This window comes from Cervus elaphus, chromosome 13 (assembly GCF_910594005.1).
Source record: "Cervus elaphus chromosome 13, mCerEla1.1, whole genome shotgun sequence".
NCBI classification, from domain to species: Eukaryota; Metazoa; Chordata; class Mammalia; order Artiodactyla; family Cervidae; genus Cervus; species Cervus elaphus.
The window spans coordinates 29,686,437-29,700,388 of NC_057827.1; the positions used below are offsets into that span (position 1 = coordinate 29,686,437).

Genomic DNA, 13,952 nt, shown 5'->3' on the forward strand with positions numbered 1-13,952 from the left:
AGTCCCAAGATTTGGTTTTTCAAAAAAACCATTATAGTAGAGCTGAGTATACCATGATAGGGCTTCCCTGGTGGCTCAGACAGTAAAGAACCTGCCTGCAATCCAGGAGACCTGGGTTTGATCCCTGGGTCTGGAAGATACTCTGGAGAAGAGAATGGCCACCCACTCCGGTATTTTTGCCTGGAGAATTCCATGGACAGCGGAGCCTGGGGGGCTCTAGTCCATGATGTTGCAAAGAGTCGGATGTGGTTGAGCAACTAACACTTCATACCATGATCTCTACGTTCCGCTTTATGACAGTTCTGTTTGTGTATCGTGTTCTTCCTACCACACCGAGAGCCACTGGAGCCTCATTTTCTTCCGTGTCTGCCTAAAGTACCTCACTGAGTGCTCGGCACACAGTAGGTATTCAGCAGAAGCCTGGTGAGCAGTGAGGCAGTGCTTTTATACTGTAGTAGTCCGCTAGGGTTGACGTAACAAAACACCACAGACTGGGTGGCTTAAACCACTGCCATTTATTTTCTCACAGTTTTGGAGGCTGGAAGTCCAAGATGAAGGTGTTGACAGGTTTGGTTTCTGGTAAGAGCTCTCTCCTGGGCTGCAGGCAGCCACCTTCCTGCTCTGTGTTAGGGTTAGTTTCTCAGTTGCATCTGACTCTGCAGCCCCATGGCCTAGAGCCCGTCAGGCTCCTCTGTCTATGAGATTCTCCAGTGAGAATACTGGAGTGGATTGCCATTCCCTTCTCCAAGGGATCTTCCCGACCCAAGGATCAAACCTGGGTCTCCTGCATTGGTGGGTGTTTTACCGTCAGAGCCACAGGGGAAGCCCCTCCCTCCAAAGGGCCCAAATCTCTGGATAGGAGTCCCATGTCCAATCTTCTCACCACTCAGGATGAGCTGGGTCTACACTATACTCCAATAAACCAAACTATACCCCAATAAAATTAATTTTAAAAATGTTTTTAAAAAGTGACAGGAGTACCGCTGTCTGAACAATAATAGTAATTTTCTCAGTGTTGGTTATCAATGACACACACAAAGAAGGAAGATAATGAAGGATTAAGGTGTGTGGACTGATTCTATGATGTGCGGGGATGAGCTTTCCGTATGTGTAAAACAATGGTGCTGAAACAGACTCAGAGAAAGACATGGTCTGCCATCGCACAGCTGGGGCTGAATGAGAGAACTCCCTACAGACATCACAGGGGACACGCCTTGGGAAGTTAACGATCTTGGAAGGGATGTGAAAGGGAGAATACATCAGCCAGGAAGTGCTGGTTTGACAGCTGAAATCACCTTCCCTGAAAAGAGCTGTCTTTTTTCCCCCCCGACTCCAGTATTTGAACACAGGATGTGGCTTATGAAAGCAGTCAGGAGACCCAGCTGGAGCAGTCAGTGGGTGGGGGAAGTGATGGTCAAAGGCAGGTCAGTCTCCGGACCAAGGGTTTAACAAACCAGCTCGCCAGAGTTGGGTGGACAGTTCTGTCTGTGGGAAGTCTTAATGTGTGTGGCAGTGTTGAAAGGGGCAGCGTGAACCACATTTGGAAAGAAAGGTCCCTGGAGTGGACGTTGGATGGTGGCCTTGGCAGCCAGAGCCAGTGTAGTGGAGTGAGTCCTCCAAGATGCCAGAGAAGAGCCAGTGAACCCTGAGTGGCTGGGCTCCATGAGGTGGGGTGGAGAGGGTGGTGAAGAGGACTGGGTCTCTTCTGGAACCAGAGAGCGTGCAATGTGAATCTCCCAGGACACACAACGTAAAAGCACATTGATCCAGTGTAGGGAGCTTGGGATAGCTCACTGCAGCCAGGCTGCCACTGGCCTCAGGGTTTTGCTGGACCAAGGACTGGACAGGAGCTGGGCTTTGTAGCCAGCCAAAGTGCAGATGTAATGAAAACTAGTAATAAAAAACCACAGGGATGATATGATGCCTTCAGTGATTGGACTAGGGCTTCTCAACCCTCCTGTCCTTAGGCATGGTGGGTTTCAGGCCCGGAGAGAGGTGACATGGCCCGTTGGATGGAGTGTCAGGGTGGGAGGCAGGGTGTGGGGGAAAGGAGCCAGGCAAGGACTGCTGGGGTGGGGCTGGTTTACCCAGGGCAGCCTGGCACACTTGACCCAATGAAGTTCCCCTTCTCTGAGCCTCCCAGTCAGTAGAGAGTCCCTGTTCCGTACATAGGTTTTGCAGGGCGGCCTGGACTGAGCATGTGGGGCCTTGCGTGTGCATGGCAGCCGGGGGACAAGACGCCTAATGACAGTGGGGCCTGCAGACGCCCATGCTGACTTGAGGATCCCAGAAAAACAATGCTTGCACAGAATTGCAGTCACTGGGGGTGGTGGTGATGAGGGAGTTCTTCTTTGTGGAATTGAAATTTTCCCCTGGCTGGAGGAGTGATGACAAAGAGTGGGTCAGAAGATTCACAAAGTCTCCTTAGAATGGAAACCAGGCATCATGGAATTGTTCAGTTGCTAAGTGGTGTCGGACTCTTTGCGACTCCATGGACTGCAGCACACCAGCCTTCCCTGTCCTCCAGTATCTTCTGGAGTTTGCTCAGATTCTTTGTCCATTGAATTGGTGATGCCATCCAACCATCTCATGGAGTGGTGTGGACCAGTGCAATGATGTGACTTGTCTGTGAATAAAAGCTGGGGTTTGTCAATGTGAGGAGGGGCTGGGGGAGCCCTCAGCTGGCAGGAGCAGCACTGCTCATAGAGAAAGTGCTGGGAGGGCCTTGGGAGCCGCTTGCTGGTTTGCGCTCTGCGATCTTGGCTGGTCCCTCTCTTCTCTGCCTCTTGTTCTCCTTATCTTAGCCCAGGACATTGCTAGGCCCCTTCCAGCTCTGTTCTACCCTCTTGCCCAAGGCCCCGGTATAGAACCTAATCTACTGATTGGAGAAATGGTAGGAGGTTGGAGAAGAGGAGCTAAAAGCTGCCACCAGGTTCCTGGCTCAGGGCCACACCCGCAGGCCCCTCTGGGCCCCATTCCCATGAACTCTGTGGGTTGTCTCAGCCTGGTGGGCAGGGTGGCAACATTGGCCCTGGAAACCCAAGAGCTATGCAGGACACAGGACATCAAAAGTAAGTGGGGAAATCTTTTCAGATCTCTAAGAAAAAGTTAATTGAATCTTAGCTTTCCATGAAAATTAAAATTATATTTTAAGTATTATTTTTAAATATTGTTTTAAAAATGCTACACAGAGACATGCATCATGTAATAAGGGTGGAGTTTTCTCTCTCTGAACAGTTATATAAGTGGATTTTGAGTAGAAGGAAAAAGAGGTCAAGAAATGACTGAAACTTTGTGCATGCCAAGTCTCTCAGTCGTGTCTGACTCTTTGTGACCCTATGGACTGCAGCCTGCCAGGTTCCTCTTTCCATGGGATTCTCTAGGAGAGAGTTAACATGACTTCCTCCAGGGGATCTTCCTGAGTCAGGAATTGAACTTGCGTCACTTATGTCTCCTTCATTGGCAGGTGGGTTCTTTACCACTAGCACCACCTGGGAAGCCTGACTAAAACTATAAAGGAATTCTCAATGGCCAGTATCCAATAGATTGAAATTGAATAGCCAGTGACCAGGAGATTTTTGCACATCCAGCTTCTTAGGTTCGAATCAACAAAGTTCCCAAAGGGAAAAAGAAGAGCCATAGAGAAAGCATATTCATTCTCCAGGACTTGGATTGGCTGTAGCTTGAGGGAGATCCTGCTGAGGAATGTTTACTCACAAGAAGAACCTAGCTCCTTGTGAGAACTTGTCTTGGTAGGAGGGTCAAAGGGATCTGTCGTCTCATGCTGAGTGACTCTGGATGTAAACCTGGAAAGTCTCTCCACCAGTGCCTTCCTCCCAGAGACCTCCATGCCAACAGGAAAGAGCAGCCATGGAACCGGCCTGGTTCAAGTGACAGAAGATCAACTCCTGGGGATTGAGTGAAGAAGGAAATTCATTGGCTCGGGGAACTGAAAGGGGTGTATTAGCTTCAGGCTCAGAAGGATCCAGGTGATTTGAACCCTGCTAACGAAAGCAGGCTATGGTTTTTCCAGTGGTCATGTATGGATGTGAGAGTTGGACTATAAAGAAGGCTGAGCACTGAAGAATTGATGCTTTTGAACTGTGGTGTTGGAGAAGACTCTTGAGAGCCCCTTGGACTGCAAGGAGATCCAACCAGTCCATCCTAAAGGAGATCAGTCCTGGGTGTTCATTGGAAGGACTGATGCTGAAGCTGAACCTCCAATACTTTGGCCACCTCATGCAAAGTGTTGACTCATTGGAAAAGACCCTGATGCTGGGAGGGATTGGGGGCAGGAGGAGAAGGGGTCGACAGAGGATGAGATGGTTGGATGGCATCATCGACTTGATGGATGTGAGTTTGAGTAAACTCCGGGAGTTGGTGATGGACAGGGAGGCCTGGCGTGCTGCAATTCATGGGGTCGCAAAGAGTCGGACGCAACTGAGCAACTGTACTGAACTGAACTGAACGAAAGCACAGTTAGTCTGTTATTCGCACATTTGGTGTTGATGAATTTGATAGTAGCAAAATTTACTTGTAACCCCAACATCAGTACCCACAAAGTGTTAGAGGTCATTTGAGGACTGGCACAGAGACCAGGGTCACACGGGATGACACCCTGCCTTCTGGTCTCAGCCCCCGTAACTAGAAACACGTGCTCTTCTCGTGTTTTGTGCTGTGATGTTTGGTCTCTGTGCTTTCTGCTGGTGACTTTGCTGTTTAACGTGACCCCCTAGAGCAGTGCTGAAGTCGCTCTAATGTCCTTAAGCACAGGGCTGTAGTGTGCCCCCCAGAGAGAAGACATGTGTTGGATAAACCTTGTTCAGGCATGAGTCATAAGTGCTGTTGACTGTGAGTTCAGTGTTATGAATCAAGATGTGTTAAAGAAGGTGTCTTTAAATAGAAACACAGAAAATAAGACTCTACGTCCGTCCATTGATTAATAAGAGTGTTGTGACCAGAGGATGGCGGGAATGTAACCCTCAGTCTCCCTTAGGAGCAATGGTTCAGTGTTTGCTCATTCACTGTTTGCAATGACTTCACAGAACAGAACTACTGCAAATGGTGAGAATCAGCTGTATGTCTTTGTTTCTTTTTAAACCTTTATTGAGGTGCAATTGATATACCAAAGATTGCACATATTAAATGTATACAATTTGATGAGTTTGGACTTAGGCCCACACCTTTGATACCATTACCAGCTTCAAGGTATTAAACATACCCTTCATCTCCAAAACTGAAGAAGAGAATGGCTACCCACTCCAGTATTCTTGCCTGAAAAATCCCATGGACAGAGGAGCCTAAAGGGCTACAGTCCACAGGGTCTCAAAGAGTCAGTCAGACACAACTTAGTAACTGAACAACAAAGCTTTATAACACCAGCAGAAATAGGTTGCCTTTTCAATACTTCTAGCAAAAATCCTGGGACTGGCTATCCTGGATCAGCTTGGACCACCTGCCTTGCCCGATTCCAGGGGCCAGGGAGGCTGAGCTGGCCTGTGAGGCCAGCGTCTCCACCCAAGACACTTGGACCCAAGAGCAGGGGAGATGTGATTTCCTGGAGGAAGTTAGTGCAGTCACTCAAAGGAAGAGGGGGATGCTGAGCAGGCAGACTGCAAATTGGTGCTGGCTGGGAGAGCCAGGCTCAGGGTGATGCTCCTGGGGAGGGGTGGGTGTTCTCCCAGAGAATGGGGAGCACCTCCTTTTACCGGGAATGCTGGGGACACTGGGGTGACAGGATTCTGAGCTGAAGATGGAGCCAGTGTCAGGTATAAAGGAGGGCAGTGGTCAGATAGAAGTCTGATGGAGGGAGGGGCCACAGAAATAATTATTATGGATCTCAGAGTGACCGGAGCCCCAGCTCACTGTGGAGGGAGAGGAACCAAGAAGAGGTCCCAGTGGTACCAGAGTCTGTGACTGTAACAGGATGCGCCTGAGGGGTAGGGTTCAGAGGACCAGCAGTGCAGCCAGCTGCCCAGGAGAGCACAGAGGGGGCAAGCCCTTCTCTGTGTCTTACATGAGGTAGCCCAAGACCCCTCCCATCCCCCAAGCCTGTCTGCCGACCCTATCCCTGTGGGTACTGAAATCTGGACAGCCCTGGTCCTGGCTGGCAGACACAGGAGACTCCTGTTCAGTGGCCTTGAGCACTGTGCTGTGTAGGAAGGGCTTGGATCCATGGACTTGTCAGACTGAGTGTATCGGTTCGTTTCCCCACTTTCCTTTTCTGTGGCTCTGTTTCTGATCAGCTCTTCCTTCGTTCAGAGAATTGGGTCAGCCTTTTGGTTTAATATAAGGAAAAACTTTGCAGTTGTTAGAAGTATCCAAAGGCACAGGGTATAAGCAAGGCTGGGTTATCTTTCTTCTTCCCTCCTTCCTTCTTTCTTTCTTTTTCTTTCTGTCTTCCCTTCTTTGCTTCCTCCTCTCCCTCCCTCTTTCTTCCCTTTCTCCCTCTCTTCCATCCTCCCTCCCTCCCTTCCTTCTTTCCTTCCCTTGTCTTCCTTCCTTCTTTCCTCTCTCCCTCTCTTTCTTTATCCAGTCATTACTTTTTCAAAGTCATGTATGTGGGACTTCCCTGATGGTCCAGTGGTTAAGACTTTGCCTTCCAATGCAGGGGGTGCAGGTTCGATCCCTGGTCAGGGAGCCAAGATCCCACATGCCTTCTAGTCAAAAAATCAAAACATAAAACAGAAACAGTATTGTAACAAATTCAGTGAAGGCTTTAAAATTTAAATCATGTATTTATTCATTCAGCAAATACTTGTTCTGCACGGCAGTAGAAAGCTCATCTGGGACACAGCCTCTCCTCATCACCGACAGGCGTTTCCAGCTGCTGTTGGATGAATGGACCCCCATTTCCTAACTGTTCCAAATGATTTGTGATAATCTGGGGCGAGCCCCAGCAGGGCTGCTCCCCAAAGGCTTTGGCAGGAAAGCTCCCGTGCATGATTCACATGTCCCAATCAGCTGTGATTAAGCTTCCCTATCTCCCCGAGAGCTTTGCTGAAGTCCAGAGATGCTTTCAGTCTTGGATCACTGGGTTTGGCCGGGCCACGGTTGGGCCACAGGGAGCAGCTCCCCGGGAAGCCTGCTCAGCCAGCTCAGCTTGAGGACCTGTCATCACACCGCTCCTGGGAGGGGTTAGGATGTTACATGGGCTCTGCAGTCTCCCTGCTGTCTGCGAGAGGGGACGACGCCTGTGGGACTCAGTGCTCGTTTCACTTTTCTTTTTCACCCAACCCCAACAGTGAACTATTCATAGCTATAGCAAACTCTTTTACCTTTTTAAATTAATTAATTAGCTAATTAACATATTATTTTTGGTTGTGCTGGGTCTTCGTTGCTAAGCACGGGGTTTCCTCCAGTTGAGACGATTGGGGGCTTCTCCCTAGTTGTGGTGGCTTCTCACTGTGGAGCATGGGCTCTAGAGCCTGCAGTCTCTAGAATGTTGTGGCACACAGGCTTAGTTGCTTCGAGGCGTGTGGAATCGTCCCAGACCAGAAATCGAACTGGTGTCCCTTCATTGGCACGCGGATTCTTAACCACTGGACCACTGGGGAAGCCCCATCTTACATTCTTATAGCACATTTCTACCCTGTTAGTAGGAACGTGCTGCAGATTAGACCCAGTCATGTGAGGAGAGGTGACCAATACACCTGCCCAGGACTGGGGGAAGGTGTTGGCGCTGGTACTTTATAAAGGCTTTCTGCTGACTCTGCTGCATAGATGGGCTTCAGAACCCTCACTTCTCTGGGCCTGAGTGCAGTTCTGTTCATGGAGTGAGGGCGGGGGTGGGGGTGGTGGTGTTGAACTTATTTCACAGGTGAGGAGCATGGTGCTTGACGTCACTGGGAGCTTCCCAGGACCACACAGCTGAGGCCCAGCAGCTCCTACAGATGGAGCGCGTCCTCAACGCAGACAAAGCATCTGTTTCTTCTGAGGCATCGAGATACAAAGAAGCCTGGAAAGCCTTGGCCTGGCCTGATGCAGCACATGCAGAGCAGTCCATCTGTGAACTCTGGGGGCCCAGCTCAGAGGGAAGACAGGGCAGCAGCCCAGTTCAGGGTCACATGACTTGTAGATGGTGTCAGAGCTTTGAGACTACAGTCAGATTCCCCAGGGGTCTCCAGGGTCCCCTGGTCTAGCACAGTCGTTCTCAAAGTGTGGTCCATGGTCCAATTGTGTGAGCATCACTTGTAAACTTGTTAGAGACATTGATTGTGGGCTGAACCCCAGACCTACTGAATCAGAAGCTCCAGGGGCCCAGTAATCGGTATTTTTTCCCACCCTCCACATCATTCTGATGCACACTGAAATCTGAGAATCACTGGTTTCCAGAAACCATCCTGGAACTTGAGCTCAAATCACCTGGATTGAGTCCACCTCTATTTTGACCTTGTTAAGCTCTTTGATGTCTTGAGTTTAGCATTCCTCCTCAGAAAGATGATACATGGTTTTATAAAGTGTCTTATGAACAGTGAAGCTGAAGGCACATGTGTAGTTGACCTTGGAAGGTAGACCCTGGTAAGATGTAGTAAGTGGGCTCTGTGAACCAGCAGCACCTTCGTCTCCTGGGAGCTTCTTAGCAATGTAGTCCTAGGCCCCATCCTGAGCCTGCCGACTCAGAGTCTGTTGGGTTGATCAAAAAGTTCATCTGGGTTTTTCTGTATGATGTTATGGAAAAACACAAACAAACCTTTTGGCCAACCTAATACATTTTAATGAAATGTCCAAGGGATTTATGTGCACAGTCTAGACTGAGAAGCCCTGAACTAAAGAATTCAGCAAATTGTGGTTGGGGGCATGCAGCAGCTGGGATCAGGGGCATCCTCCGACTGCTAGGCATGGCTGGGTGCTGGCAGGAAGTGGTGGAGTTGGCCCCAGCAACTATTTTTTTTTTAAGACTTTTGATGTGGACCATTTTTAAAGTCTTTATTGAATTTGTTACAGCATTGTTTCTGTTTTATGTTTTGGTTTTTTGGTTGTGAGTCATGTGGGATCTTAGCTCCCTGACCAGGAATTGAACCCATACCCCCTGCATTAGAATGCAGAGTCTTAACCACTGAACCACCAGGGAAATACTGGTCGCAGCAATTTCTGCTGACCAGCTTGGATTTGCCCTCAGGTCCAAGGCCAGGCCTTCAGGGAGAGCAGTTGGAGGAGCAGCCTTTGGAGGTTTGCAGCCCTGGGACCTCACTCAGTAATCTGCACATGACAGATTCTCCATCAGTGTGGGGAGGAGGTTTGCAGGGTTGGTGGTTAGCATCCTCCGCTGGGGAAGAGGAGGGGAGCAAGGAGCTGAGGATGGCCCGTGAGAACCCGAGCTAGAGCAGAAGCAAGTCCAGTTATGAATGACACCACAGAGGACAGCAGGCACGCCTGGGAAAAGAGCCAACGGTTGTCAGCATTGAGCCTCACCCACCGAGGCAGCTGGGCCTCCTTCATGACACTTTGCACAGGAGAGCAAGGACAGAATTGTGTTAGACTCAGCCACACAGTTGGGTCCTTCAGGGAAAAATGTCAGGCTGATAATTGGTCCCACAGGGGTCCCTGAACTAGGAAGTCCACCCCAATGGTATCAGTTCTGGAGAAAGATGGTCTATTTCCAAATGTCAATCATAAAGGTAACTTCATGAAAACCAGACTTGAAAATCTATAGCTTATTTTCCTTGGAATAGCCAAACTCCCTCTTTGGACTGATGCCAGACCCTGAAATCCTAAACACCTTCAGCAGTCCATCCGTTTGTTGCCATATTAGGTAACACCAATACATGTACCCCCCCACCAAAAAAAAATCCCCACTTTATCCAAGTCAACTGTGAGCACTGTTAGAGCATTTCTGTTGTTTGAAATAAAAATAAAGTGTGTTAGTGGCAAGGAAATTATGTTTATTTGATTCCAGCTCCTTAGAAATTGCCCAATTGTGTAATAAACACTTAGGCCACTGGAAAAAGCCGTTTAGAGTTGGGTCGCCAGAGGTGCTTGGTGAATGCACGTGAGAGTGAAATCTGAACCTCGCAGGCTGGCTATTTTCAGGTCTTCCTAGTGCCTTTCCCACTGGAAACCACAGCCTGCTTAGATGTGTTACCCCAGATGTCTCTCTGGCGCCTGTTCAGTTCTTTCTCATTGTTAAATATTTATACAACCTGCCTTGTTTTGCTTTCCTGTGTCCATAGCTTGCTGATGCTGCTCAAACATTGGTGTTTTTCTCTCCTGTTTATGGTGAAAGTTATTTCATGAGTCTGGACAGATTTCCAACTGGGGCTGCTGGGTTCATTATCACTGTGGTGTCACAGCAGATAAAGGGCTCGGGCAGTGTTTGCACACACATCCGCAGATTGTGGCTGGAGAGTCAACTTCTCTGCTGGCAGGGAGAGCAGAGAGAGCTCCCCCAGCCCGCGTGTGTGCTCACCAGGGTGACTGGAGGATGACAGGGGTGGGCATGGGGGCAAGGCGAGGCCCCTGGGGGTCATGGAAGGATCCCTACATGTGGAGTCAGATGCACCTGGTGACAGTTATGGTTCATGACCCTTTCTTTTGGGTGAATGACTTAACCCTCCTGGGCTCAGTTCCTCACCTGTAGATACAGACCTATAGGACTATGGTGAAGTTTGTGCGACATGACACATGCGTGTGTGCTAAGTCACTTCAGTCATGTCTGACTCTTTGTGATTCTATGGACTGTAGCCCGCCAGGCTCCTCTGTCCCTGGGATTCTCCAGGCAAGAATACTGGAGTGGGTTGTCATTCCCCTCTCCAGGGGATCTTCCTGACCCAGGGATCAAACTCACATCTCTTATATCGCCTGCATGAACAGGTCGGTTCTTTACTACTGGAACCACCTGGGAAGCCTGACATGACACGTGGGATAGTATTAATGATTGCATTTGAGAACTGGGGAGATTTCGTTCACTTTTAAAATTTTATTTATTTATTTATTTATTTTTGTCTGTGCTGGGTCTTTGTTGCTGCAAGTGGGCTTTCTCTGGTTGTGGCACGCTGGGGCTACTCTCTAGTTGTGGTGCTCGGGCTTCTCACTACAGCGGCTTCTCTTGCTGCAGAGCAGCAGCTCTAGAGCACAGGCTCAGTAGTTGTGGCACAGGGGTTTAATTGCCCTGAGCCATGTGGAATCTTCCTGGGCCAGGGATTGAACCCACGTCCCCTGCATTGGCAGGTGGGTTCGTAACCACTGGACCACCAGGGAAGTCCTCATTCACTTTTAAATAATTTAAAATTAGATTAAAACACCTTTCTGAATCAGTGGTTTTCCAGACTATCCGTCTTGCTTGCTTTATTCCTCTTCTTGCCCCAATAAAGCGTCACTGAGGATTTTGGCACTGTTGACAAGGGAATGCAGGGTAGCCTGTGACCTTTCTGAGTTTTGTCCAATTGTGAAAGGATGGCTTCCTCCTCCCACCCTGTGCTTGAGGTCATCTATCACGCATTCAGGAGGAGGGGGTGTGAAGATGTGTGTGCTCTCTTTCTCTCTTTGTTCTGTCGATTCATTTGTTCATCCGGTATGTGTTTATTGAGTACCTACTCACTTTGTGCAAGATGCTGTGCTGAGTGTTGGGGATACATGTGTGCTCTATCGCTTTAGTCGTGTCCCACTGTTTGCGACCCCATGGATTGTAGCCCACCAGGCTCCTTTGTCCATGGGATTCTCCGGGCAAGAATACTGGAGTGGACTGCCATGCCTTCCTCCAGGGAATCTTCCTGATCCAGGGATCAAACTCACATCTCTTACATCTCCTTCAATGGCACCACCTGGGAAGCCCCACTAAACTGATGCAGTCTATACCAGACTGATGCTCTCGTGGAGGTTACAGTTCAGTGAGGAAGAAAAACAGCAAAGAAATGATGACTTGCAATACACTGTGACAGGTGTTAAGAAGGCAGAGTCCAGAGGGCAGGGAGAATGAATAACATAGGATCTGGCTCATCTGGGCAGGCTGGAGTGGGCTCCTGTGAGTGCATGAGGCTTTGTGAGACCTGGCATGGAAGCTGAAGGCGACCCATGGAGAGGGTGGTGGAGGGTGAGGAACGTTGGTGCTTAGTCCCAGAGCAGTACGTAGCCAGGTCACTGCAGGTCTTTAGCCAGGAGAGTCCTAGCTTCCATGTTGCTTCTGAGAAGCTCATTGCAGCTACAGAGTGGAGAACATGTAGGGAAACCAGCCTGGGGGGTGGGAGGAGTCAAGGTAACAAGGGTGTTGGAATTGTCCAGGGAAGGTGATGGAAGCAGGGATTAGGATGGTGTCCTTGAGCTGCAGTCACAAATCACCACAAACTGAGCAGCTTAAAACAACAGAAATTTACTGTCTCCCAGTTCTGGAGGTCAGGAGTCCAGAATCACGATGTCAGGAGGGCTGAGTCCTTCTGTAAGCTATGAGGAGGCTGTACCAGGCCTCTCTCCTAGCTTATGGTGGTGGCCAGCAATCCTGACATTCCTTGACTTACAGACACATCATTCCTGTCTCTGCCTCCATCATCACATGCTTGTATGTCTCCATGTCCACATTTCTTCTTCCTATAAGGATGCTGATTGTGTTGAATTAGGAGCCTCCATGATAAGAGCATTTTAACTTGGTTATAGCTTGATTGGGCTTCCCTAATGGCTCAGACAGTAAAGAATCTGCCAGTGATGCAGGAGACCAGGGTTCAATCCCTGAGTCCGGAACATCCCCTAGAGAAGGAAGTGGCAACCTACTCCAGTATTCTTGCCTGGAGAATTCCATGGCAGAGAAGCCTGGTGGGCTAGACAGTCCGTGGGGTCACAAAGAGTCGGACATGACTGAGCAACTAAACAACAACAACACAGCAATATGTTTTCCATCCCATTATAAAAGCATGTGAATTAGACTTGAGAACTCTGAATCTTGCTTCAAATTCACTCTGAGATTTTACCACATAAAAGAACCACTGGTGCATTTCTTTGAAATGCTAAGATCACCTCCTAAAGATCTGTTTTCTACAGGACCATTTTTGTATCCTGGCTTTTCTTGAACTGAGGAACATGCAAGAAGTTCTTGAAACACAACCACTTTGTAAATAAGTTTTTAAAATTCCCAGCTCCTGAAATGGTGGTTCTCAAATCTCCATGCACATCAGAATCTCACTGGATGTCTTAACAATTGTGATATCAGGTCTTCACCCCATTTCTCTGGATTCAACTGTGTCAAGCCCAGCATCTGTGTTTGTAAAAGCAACGCTGGTGATTCCTGTATGAACTAGATGCTGCACCCTGGGGCACCTCCTGCGGGATAAACCCCCATCCAGTCAAATAATACAGCCTCATCTGCGTACACCAGGAGAGAGAGTTCAGCAAGATCAAAACCACAAAGAAACAAAATATTAAAAATGTAATCAGTTAGCAACACCATTGAAAAATGAGCAACTTCAGCATTTTTGAACCTCTTTGCAAGTCTTGATTTCCTTCTATTTTTTAATGATTTTTAAAAATTTTTTTTTTTTTGGCTAGGTCTTCATTGCTTAGCTTGGGCTTTATCTGCTTGTGGCAAGCAGGGGCTACTCTGTATTTGTGGTATGTGGGCTTCTCAATGTGGTGGCTTCTTTTCTTGCAGAGCACAAAGTCTAGGTGAGCGGGCTTCAGTTGTTGCAGCACACAGGCTCAGTAGTTGTGGTACGTGGACTTAGTTGCTCCAAGGCATGTGGAATCTTCCCAGACCAGGGATGAACCCATGTCCCCTGCATTGGCAGGTGGATTCATATCCACTGGATCACCAGGGAAGTCTGAGTCTTGATTTCTTAATGAAGTGTCTTTTGTCCTAACGTTGTGTCTTTTTTTCTTAAATGTATTTATTTAGCTGCAGGAGGTGTTAGTTGTGGCATGCAGGATCTTTAGCTTCGGCATGTGAACTCTTAGTTGTCACATGTGGGATCTAGTTCCCTGACCAGAGATTGAAACCAGGCCCCCAGCACTGGGAGAATGGAGTCCTA

The 13,952-nt window shown here is 48.6% G+C and overlaps 1 protein-coding gene across 8 annotated transcripts in view; it reads left to right on the forward strand.

Moving 5' to 3' along the window:
• Positions 1 to 13,952, forward strand: part of ARNT2 (aryl hydrocarbon receptor nuclear translocator 2) — a 181,266-nt gene that overhangs the window by 58,994 nt on the left and 108,320 nt on the right. The gene's annotated exons all lie outside the window — the stretch shown is intronic.